The sequence below is a fragment of the Canis lupus genome, chromosome 24 (genome assembly GCF_003254725.2).
Source record: "Canis lupus dingo isolate Sandy chromosome 24, ASM325472v2, whole genome shotgun sequence".
Classification (NCBI taxonomy): Eukaryota; Metazoa; Chordata; class Mammalia; order Carnivora; family Canidae; genus Canis; species Canis lupus.
The window spans coordinates 8,624,105-8,642,928 of NC_064266.1; the positions used below are offsets into that span (position 1 = coordinate 8,624,105).

The 18,824-nt window shown below is 34.9% G+C and overlaps 1 protein-coding gene and 1 pseudogene across 4 annotated transcripts in view; one reads left to right on the plus strand and one right to left on the minus strand.

Moving 5' to 3' along the window:
• Positions 1-18,824, minus strand: part of MACROD2 (mono-ADP ribosylhydrolase 2) — a 1,929,479-nt gene that overhangs the window by 1,744,983 nt on the left and 165,672 nt on the right. The window lies entirely within an intron of this gene.
• Positions 12,486-13,220, plus strand: LOC112673564 (zinc finger matrin-type protein 5-like; annotated as a pseudogene).

Below are 18,824 nucleotides of genomic sequence, written 5' to 3' on the forward strand. Positions count from 1 at the left end.
TTTCAGTTAGATGAATCAACAAGGATCATTTTTGTTTCAGCAACTCTGAGCTGGGTATTCAACCACTTGTAGAAGGAAGAATCCAAAAGGATCCAGCACCATCCTAAGCCCCCAGTCTAGTTATTTTCAATTCTATCTCAATTCCCCTGAAGGATAGGGACTTGCTATACAGAGAGATGCCCCAGAGGTCAGCCAGCAGCTCATCCATATTTCCAAGGGCCTCCTATGAGGAGACTCCTTTGCCTGCATTTTCCAACTCTTAGACACTCCACTATATCACATCAGACCCCAAAGCTACACATCTGCATGAATCACAAATGAAGATGTTTGAGGTCCCTAGACAGCATGCCTAGCTGGACCTGTCCTGACATCCCTTACATGGCAGTATCAGTGTCTCTTCCCACATCTGTCCTACTTATTAAAAATAAATAATTCCTGCTAATAAATCCTAAGATAAACAACCATGTGTTTCCTGAGCTATTACTTCCCTGTCCTCCACACTTACTAACCATTTCTCTTGGATGCTATTGCTTATCAGATCCCAAACATACTTTCAACCTGCTACTCATCTAACCCTCTTTAAGAGAGGAGCCAAAGTATTTACTGCCTCATTTTTTGCACATATCTCACATCAGACTGACGTGTATCGGGCATACTTCTTTCCTATACCTATGCCTCCAAAAACTCCAGAGTTTACCATAGGTTTGTCACTCTCACCAACCTGTCTTGCCAATGCCCCAGCAAGATATTCTGCTGTATGTTTTTCCAAATCTATGAAGATATATTCACAAGTTTATTCATTTCATCAAAATATTTTTTAAAGATTTAATTTATTTATTTATGAGAGAGAGAAAGGCAGAGGCACAGGCACAGGCAGAGGGAGAAGCAGGCTCCATGCAGAGAGCCCGACATGGGGCTCGATCCTGGGTCTCCAGGATCACGGCCTGGGCTGAAGGCCGTGCTAAACCACTGAGTCACCTGGGCTGCCCTTATCAAAATATTTTGATAATAATTTGTATAATGTCTGCACTGGACTCCATGGGATATATATAAAGATAAGTAAAATTGAGTCAAGAAATTGCCCTCAAGAAATGTTTAGGCTAGCAAAATAAATAAGGAAAATGGCCAAAAAGTGATGTGTGCCCTAATAGAGACTTCCAAAGAACAAGAAATAACTTCTAGCTAGAGGTAGCAGTACAGGGAAGTCAGAGGGAAAGCATTATCAATTACAGAATGTCTACTATAGGTCAGACACATTTGGTTTGTACAGCTCTCACCCAATGTATTCAAAAGCCTACTCAATATCTGCATTTATTCCTTCCCCCAAAACTATACAGAAACCAGAAAATAGTTATAAAAAATAATATCACATGACTCCTTGCCTCAAAATTTTCCAATGATTCCCCATCTCATTTAGAAACAAAGTCCTTACAAAAATTGACCTAAATGACCCTGCATGATCTGGCCTTGTTCTCTCTGCCTTAGTTTCAATCTGAAATAGCCAACTGATCTATTTGTTGTTCTTCAAACATGCCATTCACCCATACATATAAGAGACTTGACACCTGTAGTTCCCTCTGCCTGGAATCATCTTTCTTCAAATATCCCCAGGCTCTTTTCAGTCCCTGCTCAAATGCCATCTTCTCAGTAAGCCTTTTCAAACTACCCTATTTAAAACTGAAACCTCACTCTTCCTTCACTTCTGCATTCTCCACCCTTCCTCTCTGTGCCACTTCTGATACTATGTATTTTGTTCTTAATTTACCTATCTATCCCTACCAGAATGTAAATTCTATGAGGACAGGGGTTTTGTCTCTTTTCAATCACTGATATATGCTATTACCACCTGAATATTTATCAAATATCAGAAATATATACTATTTAAAATTTAAAACAATCCTGAGATTTGGATATTCATATTTTTCAGATGAGAAGACTGAGGATCAGAGGGACTATGGTACTTTTCTCAGGATCAGAGAGTCATCAAACTGTAGGACCAGAATCTAGAATCAATCTGTTAGACAATAAGGCTCATGTGTTTAGGAAAAATATAAAGGACTGGAAGACTAGGCTTTCCAAGAAGAATAGGATTTAGTCAAAAGCATGTTTGAGGGCCACAGGAGTAAAGAAAAAAAAAGGATAAGAACATAAGTAAAGGCACAAAAGCTGGGATATGTTTATGAAATAATGTGCACAGAGATGGACACTTAGATGAGGATGGCATGAGCAGGAGTATAATGTAACACTGAAGAGAGCGGGGGAAATGGATAAAATGAGGTTAATTCCTATGGTTCAGAAATGAATCCTTTTTTTTTCCCTTAGCAAAGTGGGACAATGGGTAAAAAAATAAAGCTACATAAAGATGCTTAAGGCAGTTTTCTGCCCAGGCGGAAGATGAAACTCAAACTAGTCCATTCAAACACTCCTTACAAAGACAGATGAATTTAAAGATGAAATGAGGCATGAAGTCTTCATGTACATTTCAGTTAGGCATCTTATCCCACATTAATATAAATAATCAAAAGTTAACTGTACCTACAAAAGCTATTTTCTATAGGTATCCTGAATACTAATTAGGAATTTCGCCCCAAATATATATCTTCAAAAATAATTTTGGACACCATATTAAGAAGGTATGTAGATGTGATAAACCTAATTATCATTTAAATGTTATGTGCTCTGGCTTCTTGAGGGTCAGTAAAAGAATCATAATTAGAAATGCAACTATGTAAATAAGACAATGACTGGAGTCTGGGAAGAGGAATGGCGGGGAAAAAAAGAATCACAAAATCAGAGTTACAGAGCTAGTAGCACTCTTCGAGGTCACCACCAACCTCTTGACTTTGCAGGTAAAGAATCTGAGCATACACAAGTGGCGCATCTAGGTTCACAAAGTTCATGTGTGCTATAGTCTGAACCAGAGCTGTCTCAGACTCTCAGTTTACTGACCTTCAGGAGTCTCCCTCTTATAAACTTTCAGATATAAAGAAACAGTTCTGTGTATGAAACTCCCTAATGCTGCTTAATGGAGGACCCTTGAGAGAATCTTTGTGTAAATGTCTGGGAACTGACAGTCATTAGTTCAAATTCCAGTTAATATAGAGACTTTAGTCATTGAACATTTACTGAAATGGTTTTTATGCTAATAGAGCTTGTTTTACCACAGATTTTCATTTAAGCATCATAGACAGTTTGAAATAACTGAAGCATTCTAACAATAGAAGAATCTCCAAACCTGTTGTAAAATACAGTAAAAAGAAGATCTGACATTTGTGATGATATCTATATGATTCTGGACTCACATATTTCTCTCTCTTCATAGCAGTTGCCTTCTAAAGGAGACACATTGTCTTCTAGACCCTCCCATAATGTCTGCATTCCAACATGAGCTTGACCTCAACCAGACTCACACTAGCCTTTGAAATTCTGCAGTACTTCTTCCTCCAAATGTACTGACTTTGTATATGTACATGAAATTTTAAACCTCTATAACCACAAATACTCTAATTTTACTCTCATTTAAGAGGCAGGGTGATAAACACAAGTAAAAGAAATCTAAAACCTGCTTTAAGTCAATGTTCAAAATAGAGACATTTGAATAAATCTCAAAAATCACAAAAACAATTAAAAAAACAAATGATTGAAAAAATTGTGCAAATAGATAATAATTAAAAGTTTTAAAAATTAGAAATATTTCTCATAAGGCATTGGATATCTTTGTGGAAATAAGTACTTTTAAGGCTTAGTGTCTCCTGTTCAATCATCACTAAGATCAATTTACCTTCTCAAAAGTTTGATTTTGTTTAACAGTATTATTTTCCTTACTTTCACAATCTACTAATACTAATGAAATAACCAAAGCATAAAACAACCATAAAAAATCTTGTGTGACAATCAACCATGAAATTTCGATGGAATTACTGCGAATAAAAAATAAAGATGTCAATGTAGCACCACAGCATGAAGCAGCACATGTAAGCATTAGGAAAAAAAAAAAAAAAAACAGAAAAGAGAAAGATGCATTCATTCAATTGAGTTACTGCCACTCTACAACTGAATGAAACAGAGCAAAAGATGAATGCCCAAAACAATCTACCACATTAAGTGAAAATGGAATGAGAAGCACTTTAATTGGATAAAATTTAAGAGCTGAATTACAAATGCCACATAAATAAATAGCTCTAAATAATGTGTTTTTCCAGTTAAATAATGACTTTAATAAAACAGATGAAAATGTAGGCTGTGTTGTTTTCTCTGCCTGTCAGAATCTCATTAGCATTTCAATTTAAATTCTACAAGTGCACTCAAATCTCTCATTTGTACATCTGGCATAACTCAAAACACTGCCTTATTTGTTAAAAAAAAAAAAAAAAAAAGGCAAGGCAAATGAGCCGATTCACAATATCTTGCAGTGGTATTTTAATGGGTGAAAAACAATGTTGTTATTTCAATGTTGCATAACAGCAGGGGTCTCCAAGTGAAAAAACTGAAAAGATTTAGATAACACTTTCGAAGAAAAATTATTTTTATAACAAAAAGCATGGAATAAGTGTTATGCTATTTTAAAGTATTCCACATACAGAGTTAACATATGAACCATATTCATTTGTCTTTATAGCAAGCTTAGAAATAGTATCTCAAACAATTAATGAAACTCTAATTACAGATAAATAGGACCTTACTTCAAAGTTCTTAGACTGTAACAAAGGTTTTCTAATATATCATTGGAAGCACTTAATTTTAAAAAAGAAAAGTGCAGGGAACAATTCTTCAAATTATTTGTGCTTATCAAGGGCTCTAAAATAATAGTGTATATAAGAGTCACACAGAGGGGTGCCTGGGTGGCTCCGGCATTTAAGCAACCAAGCCTTGGTTTCTGCCCAGGCCATGATATTATGGGTCCTGAGATCCAGCCCAGCAACAGGCTCTATGCTCAGTGGGGTGTCACCCCCTCTGCCCTTCCCCCCCATTCATGTGCATGCCTGTGCAAGTGCTCGCAAGTGCAGGCTCTAAAATTTCTTTTAAAAAAAGAATCACATAAAAATATCTTTTAAATGTATATTCCCAGAGTTAGCCCCAGAAATTCTAATCCATTGATGGGGAGCAAAAATTAGAGTTTTTAACATATATCACAAGTGATATTAATGTAAATGGTCTATGTACCACAATTTGAGAAACACCTGTAGGATAAAGTTCATTTCCTTTAGACCAATATTTCTTTCATGATCTGGTTTTATTCTACCTTTCAAGTTTATTCCATAAAATGAGCTACCTAATTTGATTAATTACCACCATCTTAGCTTTGTGCTAAGTACCACAGTCTGGATCTGAACTTCTTAGATCCTTTATATCACATGATGGATTCAGACCAGCCAAAGGCTAGTTCATGGGATATGGAAAATAAATGATGGGCATTTGCTTTAATTCAGTCATCAGAACCAGAGAGATCCTAACTGAAGTGTCCCTAGGTAGAAAAGATCATAGGAAAAGAAAGAATGGGTAGTAAAGAGTGATGCTTTATGACTAGTTGGTCCTTACAAAGTTCACTTGAATCCACTTACAGCAAGGATTTCATCTGAAAAAGGTTTTTGTTGATTTTCCTAAAATTACTTCATAATACTATAACAGCTGTCAATTCACATTTAATTCATAAAAGGCAGTAATAAATGTCATCTAAGAGAAATATTCCAGGGTTTCATCAGTTTTCCAAATAATCTCTTAATCCTTTGCCATTCTAGTCTCTACTGAAGAATTTAATGGCATTACCTTCATCAATTTTCTCTGCTTCAATTGTCAACTGCTGAATTCTTTGTTGGTGGCATTACATATGATTCAATAAATTCTACAGGATCATTTAATCCAACTTCATGAAATCTCTATCAAATTCTCTATTTTATATAGTCAATTTACATTGTATTCCATAAGGTCTAATATAGTCAGTTAAAAACACAGACACATTTACCACATCTTTTAATCACTAAGAGAATGGCAAAACTTTTGATGGAATAAGCAAAAGTAAAAAATCATATTAATCTGACTGAAGACTAATTTTATACAGGTCTATTTGACTAGGGAATGTTTTCTTCTCATGCCTACTTTAATTCCCCAAAGAACCTAGGAAGGTGTGGATTATAAATAATCTGGTAACAACCCCTATGGATCCAATAAAGCAGTCAGCATTGAAAACATCTGTCAGAATATAGCTAGCAAGCCCCACTAGGCTGGGCATCAGAAAGATCAGAAATAGAGCTATATGCTGTGGGGGAGAAAAGCTGGTAAAGGCACTGTATGTTACTATGTGCTGGGCTTGCCAGTGAGGTGGGAGACATTCCAATAGCAAGTCAGCCAAGTCAGGCAGTTATGGGAAAAAATCTTGAAAAACACAAGTTTCAAAACTCTAGTTCATATATGTTATAGCATAATAAATATTTACTATGTAGGTGCAAAGGAGTTTTATATACATTTTCTCATTAAATCTTCACAAAAACCCTGGGAGGTAAGCAATATTATCATCACTTAGAAAAGCAACTGAAGCTTAAAAATACTAGTTCACCTGAGTCTCTAGAGCTAGCAAGCACCTGAGTTGGAATTTGAACCCAGGATTCTGACCTTAAAATCAATTCTTTGAATTATTATGCTGTAGAGCTTTGTATTTTAAATTGTCTTGATTTTATTTTTTATTTTTATAATTTTACAAAATAAAAAAAAATCTATATACATATATGTACTTGCTTTAATGACATTATCAACATTTCTATCCCCAGCATCTAGCAGTACCTTCTACACAGTACCCATTAAATACTGCTTGAATTAAATTGTTGGTCATATCCATAGCTAAATTAATATTTCATCCAAGTTCAGATGTACAGCAACCAATTATACCACTCCTTTGGGACGGAGTTTGACTTTTTTTCCAGGAACAGACTGAGAAGAAATGAGCCACTTTCTAATAAAGTCTATTACACAGAATCCTGCAGAATATGAATGGAGGATATTTTAACATCTGAGAACGGTTCAGAACATGTAAAAAACTTACAGAGAATGAAATACTTCTTTTCCAGTTAAGGTAGATCTTTTAATTGACAGTTTTGTGATTTCTAGGTACCAAATCAAGCCATGATTCAAGAAATATCTATCATAAAAGAGATAAAAATGCTATGTCCCATCCCTCTACAACAATGCATTCAATTCACTCAACAAGCTATTATTGAGCAACTACTATGTGTCGCACAATTACAAATACTGCATATAGATACATAAGATACCCACACTCATGGAACTGATACTCTAGTGAGATGCAATAAATAGTGAACAACAGAAAAGTTAAAAGGTGGGACTACCAAATTTAAGAGATTTTGCACAGAAAAGGAAATCATCAACAAAATGAAAAGTCAATCTTTTCATGGAATGAAAGAAAATTTTACTAAGGGGTTAACATCCAAAATATATAAGGAACTGCTACAACTCAATAGCAAAAACAAAAACAAGGAAGCTAATTTTAAAATGGGCAAGGGATCTGAATTGTACAAGCTGATATATGTATACATTCTGAAAAGAGTCCCACCATTGTGTTAATTAACATACTCATCACCTCATATGTTTATCTTTTTGTGTGTAAAAACCCTTAAAGTTCAATCCTATAAAATTTTGATTATACAATACGGTATTATCAACTACAGTCACCAAGTATACATTAGATTCCCAGATCTTATTTATCTTATAACTGAAAGTTTATACTTTTTACCAGATTCTCCCAATTTTCTCTGCCCACCAGCCACCAATGACAACCTACATTCCACTTTCTGTTTCTATGACTTTTTTTTTATATAAAGTTTTCACATATAAGTGATACTATGCAGTGTTTATCTTTCTCTGTCTGGCTTACTTCACTTACCATCCCCTCCAGGTTGATCCATGTTGTCACTAATGGCAGAATTTCCCTCTTTTTTTAAAGTTGAGTCATATTCCATTTATAATATATGTATATATATCTTCTTTATATACACACATATATAAAATATAAATATTTTTATCCCATTTATTATACATATTTACATTTTATCCTATTTTTTATATATTATCTTTTATATGTATAATATATAACTCACATTTTCTTTATCCATTCATCTATTAATAAACATTTAGGTTGGGGCTCAATTGGTTGAGTGTCTGACTCTTGATTTCAGCTCAAGTCATAATCTCAGGGTCCTGAGATGGAAGCCATGTCAGGCTCCACAGTTGGAGTGGAGTCTATTTGGGTTTCTCTCCTCCTCCTCCTGGCCCCCCCAACCCACCCTGGCTCTCACACTGTCCCAAATAAATAAATAAATAAATAAATAAATAAATAAAGTCTTTTTAAAAAAATAAACACTTCGGTTATTTGGCTATTCTGACAATTTCATTTCTCAATTATACCTCAACAAATCTGAAAAAAGGATATTTCTAAAGACATTCTAAAAAATATCTAAATAGACATTTCTCCAAAGATACACTGATTGCTAGTAAGCACACGAAAAGATGTTCATCATCCTTAGTCACTTGGGAAATGCTACTCAAAGCCACAATGACATACCACTTCCAAAGATGGCTTTAGTTTTTTATAAAAATGCAAAATTGTAAGTGTTGGCAAGGATGTGGAAAAAGCAGAACCTTCAAACGTTGCTGGTGGGAATGTCAAATTTTGTAGCTACAGTGGAAAACAGGTTGGCCATTCCTCACGAAGTTAAACACAGAGTTACCATACAACAGAGCAATTTCACTACTTTCTTTGCTTTCTCTAATTTTTACTAATTTATTTTGTTAATAAATTTTTTATTTTTGTCATTTCTCGACTATGTTATTACCAAAGTAGAATAAAAGTGAGGAAAGCTTTTACTAAGTACTGATTTTTTGCTTTCTTCATATTTTCAAAATGAGCTACAATTCACATACCACAAAATTCATCCTTTTAATATTTTAGTGGTTTACAGTATATTCATAAATTTGTACAACTTCACCACTTCCAGAACCAAGAGAATCAAAAACATATTCATACAAAAACTTGCACATAAATGGTCTTGGAAGAATTATTCATAATAGCCAAAAAGTGGAAACAACACAGGTGCCCATCAAATGATGAATGGATAAACAATTTTGGTGTATCCATACAGTAGAGTGTTATTTGGCCATAAGAAGAAAAGAGATAGGGAATGACTAAAGGTGGCCAAAAGGTACAAAATTCTAGTTACAATATAAATAAGTTCTGGGGATGTAATGTACAACATGGTAACTGTAGTTAACAATACTGTATTGCATAGTTGCAAGAGAATAGATCTTAAAAGTCCTTACCACAAGGAAAACGAATTTGTAATTCTGTGTGGTAACAGATGTTAACTAAATGTATCATGGTAATCATTTCACAATACATACACATAGCAAACCATTATGCTGTACACTGTAAATACAAAATAATATATTAGTTATATCTCGATAAAACTGGGGGGGGAATAAAGTATGAATACATGCTACAATGTGGATGAACCCTGAAAACAGTATGCTAAATAAAAGAAGCCAGACACAAAACGCAGCAGATTGTATAATTCTATGTATGTGAAATGTTCAGAATAAGCAAATCCATGGAGACAGAGAGATTAGTGGCTGCTAAGAGTTAGGAAATGAGGAATGGGAAGACACAGGTAAAAGGTGCAAGATTTCTCTTCAGGTGATAAAAATGTCCTGGAATTATACAGTGATAATACTTGCACAATATTGTAGATATACTAAAATCTACTGAAGTGTATACTTTAAAAGGGTAAATTTTGGATTAGGTATATTATATCACAATTTTTAAAAATATGAAGAAAAGCAAAGTAATGAGAACCTAACAAAAAGTTTCATCATTTTCTTTACCTTAATAATCAAATAATTGAGAAATGGCAGAACAAATAAATTAACAAAAATTACAGAATAAAAGAAAAAGTCATTCTCTATAAATTTTCAGATGAGAAATGTGTTGCATCTAAGCCAAATATGATTAACACAAAATCCATACAAAATTAATTACCAATCTCTTTTACAGTACACATAATATATGAAATAATTTTAACATAACATTGGCCACTTGATTTATACTGTGAATTCTATGCATAATCTCTGATATTCAAGCAATTTATCATTACTCCTTTAAGATGCAGCAGAAATTAAAGTGGCACATCTACTGTCACTAATCTCCACATTCATATGTGAGCCAGTATAATTTCAAGCCAGCATAAACAGGAAAATAACAATAAACAAAGGGAAATAATGAAATATTAATTACTTCAACATTTACTTTTCTATGGCAGTTTTATTACTTCATAATTATTTTTAGATTGAAAGGAGATAATCAAGAGCCTGAATAATACCTCAGGCAATTTTAATAACCTATATACATTATGCATTTATATTAATATAATATTTATATATGTTTATAATTATTATATATTAAATATACATATTTCTTAAAACTGAAACAAAGAAATAAAAGCAGATGAAACCCTTAGCACTTGTATTTTTTATCATACCACTGAATAATATATTCCAGTTTAACCAAGTGGCCAGTTTGGGAGTTATAGCCCAATGCTCTCAAAATAGAATATCAGCAAGAGTAAACCTGGAATGTATCCAAAAGTATTTCCATAATGAACCAGAAATTTGTCTTCCAAAATACACTCTCTGCATTAAACCTGTGGGGATCATATGTTCTGATTCAAGTGGCAAGAATTCAGTTATAATAAGCAGCCAACTCTCTTGTTTTTTACTCACTAGGACTGCTGTTTACCTGTCCTATAATAATCAGTACGTGTAAAAAAGCAGAAATTAAATTTCTAATTTGATTCAAAGAAAAGAAACCAGAATAGTCTTCCAGTGGTATCTGACCAGAAGGACTGGTGACAACCAGAAGCAGTGTGGCCCAGCAGTGCTCAAGCTGAGAGGTAGGCCAGCAGAGCTGACTACCCCACAGCAAAGCCAGTACGCGGCATGGAGCATTCCCATGGTATAATATAAATAGGCTGGTAGTTAATTTGTAGCCAAGGCAAAGGGTGGTTCCCAGCCCCCAACTAGCACCTGTTTGGAAAACTAGCTTGATGCCTCTCAGGCAAGGGAGCTGTTAAATTGTCCCACCTGCTGTGGAGAGTGTCTTTTGACCCCATATGACCAGAAGGGCTGATAACAACTCCTAGAAGTTGTGTGGCATAGTGGCACTTGAGCCAGAGGTGGGCTGGCAGAGAAAACCCAGTGGCCCTGTTCAGTCAGGGAACTTGTGGTGTGAGTCAGTTGGAGTTAAGACAAAAAAAAAGAGTCTTACCAGCTTTAGAGCTGCTTCCCCCATTACACCTGGGCAGAGTATCTAACTGGTAGTCCTGCTCATCACTCAATACAGCCTTCAGCCTGTCAACCTAACCAGACCTCCTATTAAAGCTGCACAGCCATTCAACAGCCCTATATACAGTGGCATTTAGTTCCTTATCACCAGAACTGCCTTACAGGAAATGCTAACAGCAGTTCTTTGAAGTAGAACTCTAAAGTGGAGCTGAAAAAATGCTAGTTAACATCATAAAAACACTAAAAGGTAGTGTAAATCTCACTGATAATGGTAAATAATACATTCATGGTTAGATTCTGCAATATGGTAACAGTAATGCGTAATTTACTTAGAACTCTAGTTTAAAAGTTAAAAAAAGTAGAAGTAACAAAAACGACCATAATCTGGTATAGTTACACAATATATACAACATGTAAATTGTAACAGCAATAACCTAAAATGTAAGGAGAAAGAAAAGTAAAATTGTAAAGTTTATTAATCCTATCAAAATTAAGTTGTAATCAGGGCACCTGGGTGGCTCAGGTCACAATCCTGGGGTCCTGGGATTGAGCTCCATATTGGGCTTCCCGTTCAGGAGGAAGCCTACTTCTCCCTCTCCTTCTGCCCTTCTCCTTTGCTTGTACTTGTGCTCTCTAGTGCTCCGTGTCTCTCTCGCTCAAATAATAAATAAAATCTTTACAAAAAATTAAATTGTTATTAAAGAAGGGTATAATAACTTGAACATATTTTATATAAGCCTCATGATAATGACAAGGGAAAATCCTGTAGTAATTATACAAAAAAAAATAAGTGAGTTCTATAAGCCATTAGTATGATACCAAAAGACACACACACAAAACAGTAGGATAAGAACAAGGAACAACATATCTACAAAAAAAAGAAAAAAGAAAAAGAGAAAAAATTAACAAAATAGGAATAGTAACTTCTTAGCTATATATAATTATATAAACTGTAAATGTATTAAATTCTCCAAAAAAAGGACAAAAAAATGGTGTAATGGGTAAGAAAAACAAGATAGCACAATATGTCTACTACAAGAGAATCACTTTAGGCTTAAAGACACACATAGGCAGAAGGAGGAGGAGCTCGAGCCATTGGGCCCTGTGGAACCAGGCAGCTGCAGCACCTGGTGTAAGTGGCCATGAGGAAGCATTAATTTTGTGACTACTGCAACTGCTCCTTCCAGGACAACCTCCACAACCACAAGAAGCACCTAAATGGGCTATAGCACCTCAAGGCCAAGAAGGTCTGGTATGACATATTTCAAGATGCAGTTGCCATCTTGCTAGATGAACAGAACAAGCAGCCCTGCAGGAGGTTTCTACTGACAGGCCAGTGTGACTTTGGCTCCAACTGCAGATTTTCCCACATGTCAGAGAGGGACCTGCAGGAACTGAGTATCCAGGTGGAGGAGGAGAGGCAGGCCAAGGAGTGCCCACTAGATGTTGTCAAACTCCCTGAGGGCCATCTAGAAGACTGGTTAGAAAAGAGAGCCAAGTGGCTGAGCTCAGCTCTGAGCAGCAGGGTCGAACCCATGAGAAGCACCATCTTCCAGTACCTCATAGGCTGGCCACCAGTCCAGGAGCTGCCTTTATCCCTGTGGGCACCCTCACCCAGGGGGTGGCCCCTGCAGGCCAGCGTCCAGTGGGGCTGAGACCTTCATCCCCACTTTGACCCCCATCTGGTCAGGTTTGTGTCAGTGATAATAAAGATAAGGGCTCATACTGGGGATTCCATGGGCTCCCTCTCCCCCACCTGCTGCCCTCCCCCCATGGAGCCCTGAAACCACATGCTGGGCCTGGCTTGAATGAAGCCCCAGATCCTAGCTCTGCTCCAGAAAGCTCCATCCTCTCTTCCTCTTGGGATATCTCGAGAAGATAGGTGAAAAAACTTCCTTCTGGATGTTTATAAAGAAAGTCTATCACCAAAAAAAAAAAAAAGAAGAAGAAGAAGACACATAGACTGACAGTGAAAGGATGTAAAAACACATTTCAAGCAAATGGTAAACAAAAAAAGCAGGGGTAGCCATATTTATTAGACAAAATGGACTTCAAACTAAAAATGGTAAAAGGAGACAAAAAAGGTCATAATATACTGAGAAAAGTGTCAGTACATCAAGAGGATATAACAACTTTATTTATGTGGCAATATTGGAGCATCTAAAATATATAAAGCAAAACAGAACTAAAAGAAGAAATAAACAGTAATACAGTAACAGTCACTTTAACACCCCATTATTGACAATGGATAAATTATCCAGAAAATCAATAAGGAAACAGTGAACTTGAACAACACTATAGGCCAAATGAACCTAACAGATATGTACAAAACATTCTATCCAACAGAATACACATTCTTCTCAAGAACCCATGGAACATTTACTAGGACAGACCATATGTTAGGCTACAAAATAAGTCTTACCAAGTTCAAGAGGACTGAAATCCTTACAAGTATCTCTGACCACAATGGCATTAAACCTGAACTACAAAAAAAGGAAAAACAGAAAATTCACAAACATGTGGCAATTAAATAATACTCTCTTGTGCGATCAATAAATCAGAGAAGAAATTAAAGAACAAACAGAAAAGTTTTTTTAGACACACGAAAATGGAAACCACAAATACCAGAATTTGTGGGATGCATCAAAAACAGCTTTAAGAGGGAAGTCCATAGCAATAAACACCTACAAGAAACAAGCAACAAACATCCCAAATAAAGAACCTAACTCTACACTTTAAGGAACTAGAAAAAAGAAGAATAAACAGCCCAACATTAGCAGAAGAAAGGAAAAAACAGAGATTACATCTGAAACAAATGAAATTGAAAACAAAAACTATAGAAAAGGTTAACCAAATTAAGAGTTGAGTCTGAAAAGTTAAATAAAACTGACAAACTCTTAGGCTAATGAAGAAGAAAAGGACCTGAATTAACAAAGCAATAAATGGAAAAGAAAACTTTACAATGGATACCACAGAAATTCTACTATGAACAGCTATATACCATAGCTACTATGAGCAGCTATATATCAACAAACTGGACAATCCAGAAGAATTTCCAACATACTACAGCTGAATCAGGACTAAATTGAAAATCTGAATAGAGCTAGTGTAGAGACTAAATCAGTAATCAAAAGTCTTCCAACAAAGTGAAGCCGAGGACAAGATGGCTTCATTGGTGAATTGTAACAAACATTTAAAGAAGAATTAACAACTATCCTCAAACTGTTAAAAAATCGAACAGAAGGAAGTATTTCCAAACTCATTTTTTAAGGCTAACATTATCCTGATACTAACACTAACAGAAACTATAAGCCAAAATCCCTAATGAATATAGATATGAAAATTCTCAATAGAATACTAGCAACCCAAATTCGGGAGCACATTAAAAGGGTCATTTGCATGGCACCTGACCAGCTCAATCAATAAAATATGCGACTCAATTGTGGTATCATGAGTTCAAGCCCTACATTGGGCATACAGCTTATTTAAAAAAAAAAGAAAAGAAAAGAAAAAAGAAAAGAAAAGAAAAGAAAAAGAAAAGAAAAAAGAAAAGAAAAGAAAGAAAAGAGAAAAGAGAAAAGGGAAAAGAAAAGAAAAGAAAAGAAAAGAAAAGAAAAGAAAAGAAAAGAAAAGAAAAGAAAAGAAAAGAAAAGAAAAGAAAAGAAAAGAAAAGAAAAAGGAAAAAAAAAAGATTATTTGCCATGATCAAGTGGTATTTATTTCAGGGATGCAAGGATGGTTAACTTATGCAAATCAATCAAAGTAATATATCACATAAACAGAATGAAAGAATCATATGATCATCTCAATAGATGCAGAAAAAGCATCTGACAAAAATCGCCATCCATTCATGATAAAAATTCTTTAACTGTCATAGGATGAACATATCTCAGTAATAAAAGGCACATGTGGCAAGCCCAAAACTAACATATCGAAGAACATATTCAATGGTTGAAAGATTTTCCTCTAAGATCAGGAACAAGATAAGAGTGCCCTAACCTCACAACTCCTATTCAATACAGTACTAGAAGTCTAGCCAGAGCAGTCAGGTAAGATAAAGAAACAGTATCAGAATTGGAAAGGAAGAACTAAAATGGTCTCTATTTACAGATGACATGATTTTATATATACAAATCCTAAGGACTCAAACAAAGAACTGTTAGATCTAACCAATGAACAGTAAAGTTGCAGGATACAAAATTAAAAACAGAATTTGAAGACACTTCTGTCAGGAATAGAAACTAGTCGTGCTAATAAGCATAGCAAAGTGTAATGGACAAAAACTCAGACTCAAGCCAAGCAACATGAGAAGGCATATAAGGATAAGCTATGTTAATTTTTTAATTTCCTCATATATAAATGTAAATAATATTAATGCCTAATTTGGTCATTGTAAGGATCACTATAAAACCCTTAAAACAGGTGCTATATATGTAGATACAATTCTAGAAGAGGGAAAAAAAATACATTTCTGGCAGGTTCAATATGTGCTCACTTAGGCATGGTTTTTTTGGAGGTACAGGTGACCCTTCAACAACACAGTTTTGAATTTCACAGTTCCACTTATACATGAACTTTTTTGAAAAATACACTATAGTATTGTAAATGTATTTTCTCTTCCTTATGATTTTCCTAACATTTTCTTTCCTCTAGCTTACTTTATGATAAGAATACATATAACATAGAAAAAAATGTGTCAGTCAACTATTGATGTTATTTGTAAGGCTTCCAGTCAACAGTAGAATATTAGTATTAAAGTTTTTAAGGAATCAAAAGTTACATGCATATTTTTGACTCTACAGAAGATCAATACCCCTAGTTCTCACATTGATTCCAAGGGTCAACTGGACAAAGTAAATTGAGCAACTGCTCCACCAAGAATGGGACAAACAAAATGGAAGGAAATTCTGAGTCTAGGAGATTTAGATAAAGGACTTCAACGGACTTTTTAAACTTATAGGTTGCTAATTGTTGGAATATGTGATGCAAGACAATTACCCTTCATACACATATTTAAAATAGAGTAGATTTGCATCTAATCAGAATGGTTTAGGTATGATCCTGCCAAAAAAGCAAAATTTGGATTCTAGAGATATTTTGTGGTTGTTTCAAGTATTAAAACCCATTAAAAAGAAGAAGAAGAAAATGTTTTAAGAAACTCAAATACAAATTTTCTTTCCTGAAAAAGACTTTGTAGCAGTCTTAGTACTGGTTTTTTGTCTTGGTCTTTTTGGTTTTTGGTTTTTGTAGCACCACTGTCAAGCCAGTCTTGAAGTTTCTCTCCATTTATGAGTTACTGGGCACTGCCCTCAGCTAGGCTGAATCAGAGCTTCATAAGCCACAGTCTGACATCTGCTAATCATCTCTAGGGGAACCCAAAAAGAGGCCATGTCAGGAGTAGTACTTAATCTCCTTCCCTTTTATATGCACAAGTCACTCTCTCATCAAGAGGTAAAAGTCATTCCTCAACGACTTTGGTTTTGGCTGGCCTATGACTATTTTGGCATTGAATATGGAAGAAGGGATGTTTTGAGATTTCTGAGATGTTAAGAATATTTTGTAGCTTCTGTTCTTGCATTCTTGGAGTTTGGAGCCATTATATAAGAAGTACAGTCTACTTGGTGGAGAGAGGAAATTACTGGAGAAGCCCTGAAACTACAGGAAGAAGAGACGCCCAGCAGCTATCTCTACATCCAGGTCAAGTCTCCAAAAAATCCCAGCCAAGTAGACCTCTGACTAGTTATAAATAAAGAATGTCCAGCTGGGTCAAACAACCACAAAAGGGAGGAAAAATGGTTATTGTTGAGTTTCTAATATTTTTAATTTTGAAACAAGTTTAGATTTACAGTGTTTCAAAATTCATACAGAGAGTTCATGTATCCTTCATACCCATCTTCCCCTAATGTTAACTTACATAACCATAGTACAATTATCAAATCAAGGAATTTAACACTGGTACAATTTTACTGACTAGACCTTATTAAAATTTTAACAGTTTTTTCCCCCTAATGTCCTTTTTCTATTCTAGCATTCAATATAGGATCCCACACTACATCTATTGTTTCTCTTCAGTTTCCTCCAAACTATGACTATTCCATAGTCTTCATCTTTCTGACCATGACATTTTTATGAAAACTAGTCTTTTATTTTATAGAATATCTTTTCATTTTGGCTTGATGTTTTTTTCAGGATTAGACTGACATTATAATATTTTTGGCAAAATCACCACAAAACTAATATTGCATCCTTCTCACTGTATCACAGCAGGGGTACATGACATTAGTACCCATGTCTTTGCAGATTGTGTTAACCTTCATCACTTGGTTAAGCTGATTATCCACTCGGTTTCTCAACAGTAACATTACTATTTTCTCCCCCATAATTGATAAAGATCTTGGGACTCTGAGACTGTAAACATCCTGTTTCTTCTCAAACATTCACTGACTGATTTTGTCCATTCTTTGGTGGATCTTGCCTACAAGCTATTACTGTGGAACTGGTCTAATCATGGTGTTATATTTCCTTCATTCCTTCGACATATATTAATTGGAATTCTTTGTAAGGAAAAAGTGTTCTTTCTTCATTTCTTCAATTAGATTAGTATGGATATTTAGTTTAATCTATGAGTTATACTCTGATACTTATCACTATTTTGTTCCTCAAATTGTTCCAGCTTTGGATATTAGGAACTTCTTCACATTGGCTCTTGTGTTCTTTTGACTATTCCTTACCCCCGACAAGTTCCAGGAATATATATACTTTCTCTACTCCAACTCTAGAATGTACCACTTCTCCAAGATCTCTGGTTCCTTTCAATGGAGAATGGTATTTAAAAACCAAGATCTGTTGAGGTGCCTGAGTGGCTCAGTCAGTTAAGCGTCCAAGTCTTGATTTCAGCTCAGGTCATGATCTCAGGATTGAGAGATCAAGCCCCACATCCAGCTCTACACTCAGTGCCCCACATCCAGCTCTACTAAGTGTAGAACCTGTTTAAGATTCTCTCTCTCCCTCTTCCTCTGCCTCTCCCCACCCTGCTCATGCTCTCTCTAAAAAACAACAAATAAACAAGATAAAAAATAAAAACAAAAAATAAATAAATAAAAACCAAGATTTGTTATTAGGTGTGCTCACTACTATGGAGGTGTCACTCTTCCAAGGCCTTGTCAAGTAAACAATGCTAAGAAGCTATATATGTATGTGTATGTATACTGACCTATGCATATACATACATATATAGTTATTTCTTTTTTTTCATATATAGTTATTTCTATGTTGATCTTTATGTGTGTAGATACAGATATGCACATCTTTGTCTCCACATATTTATCTAATTAAAAATTGACTGATAACTCTGATTTTCATTTATTACAAGATTCATTATAGCCCTCTTATTTCCTTATTTGCTACTTCCTTCTCTGATAGTAAGAAACCTGGCTTTTATTTATTATTTTATTTTATTTTATTTTATTTTATTTTATTTT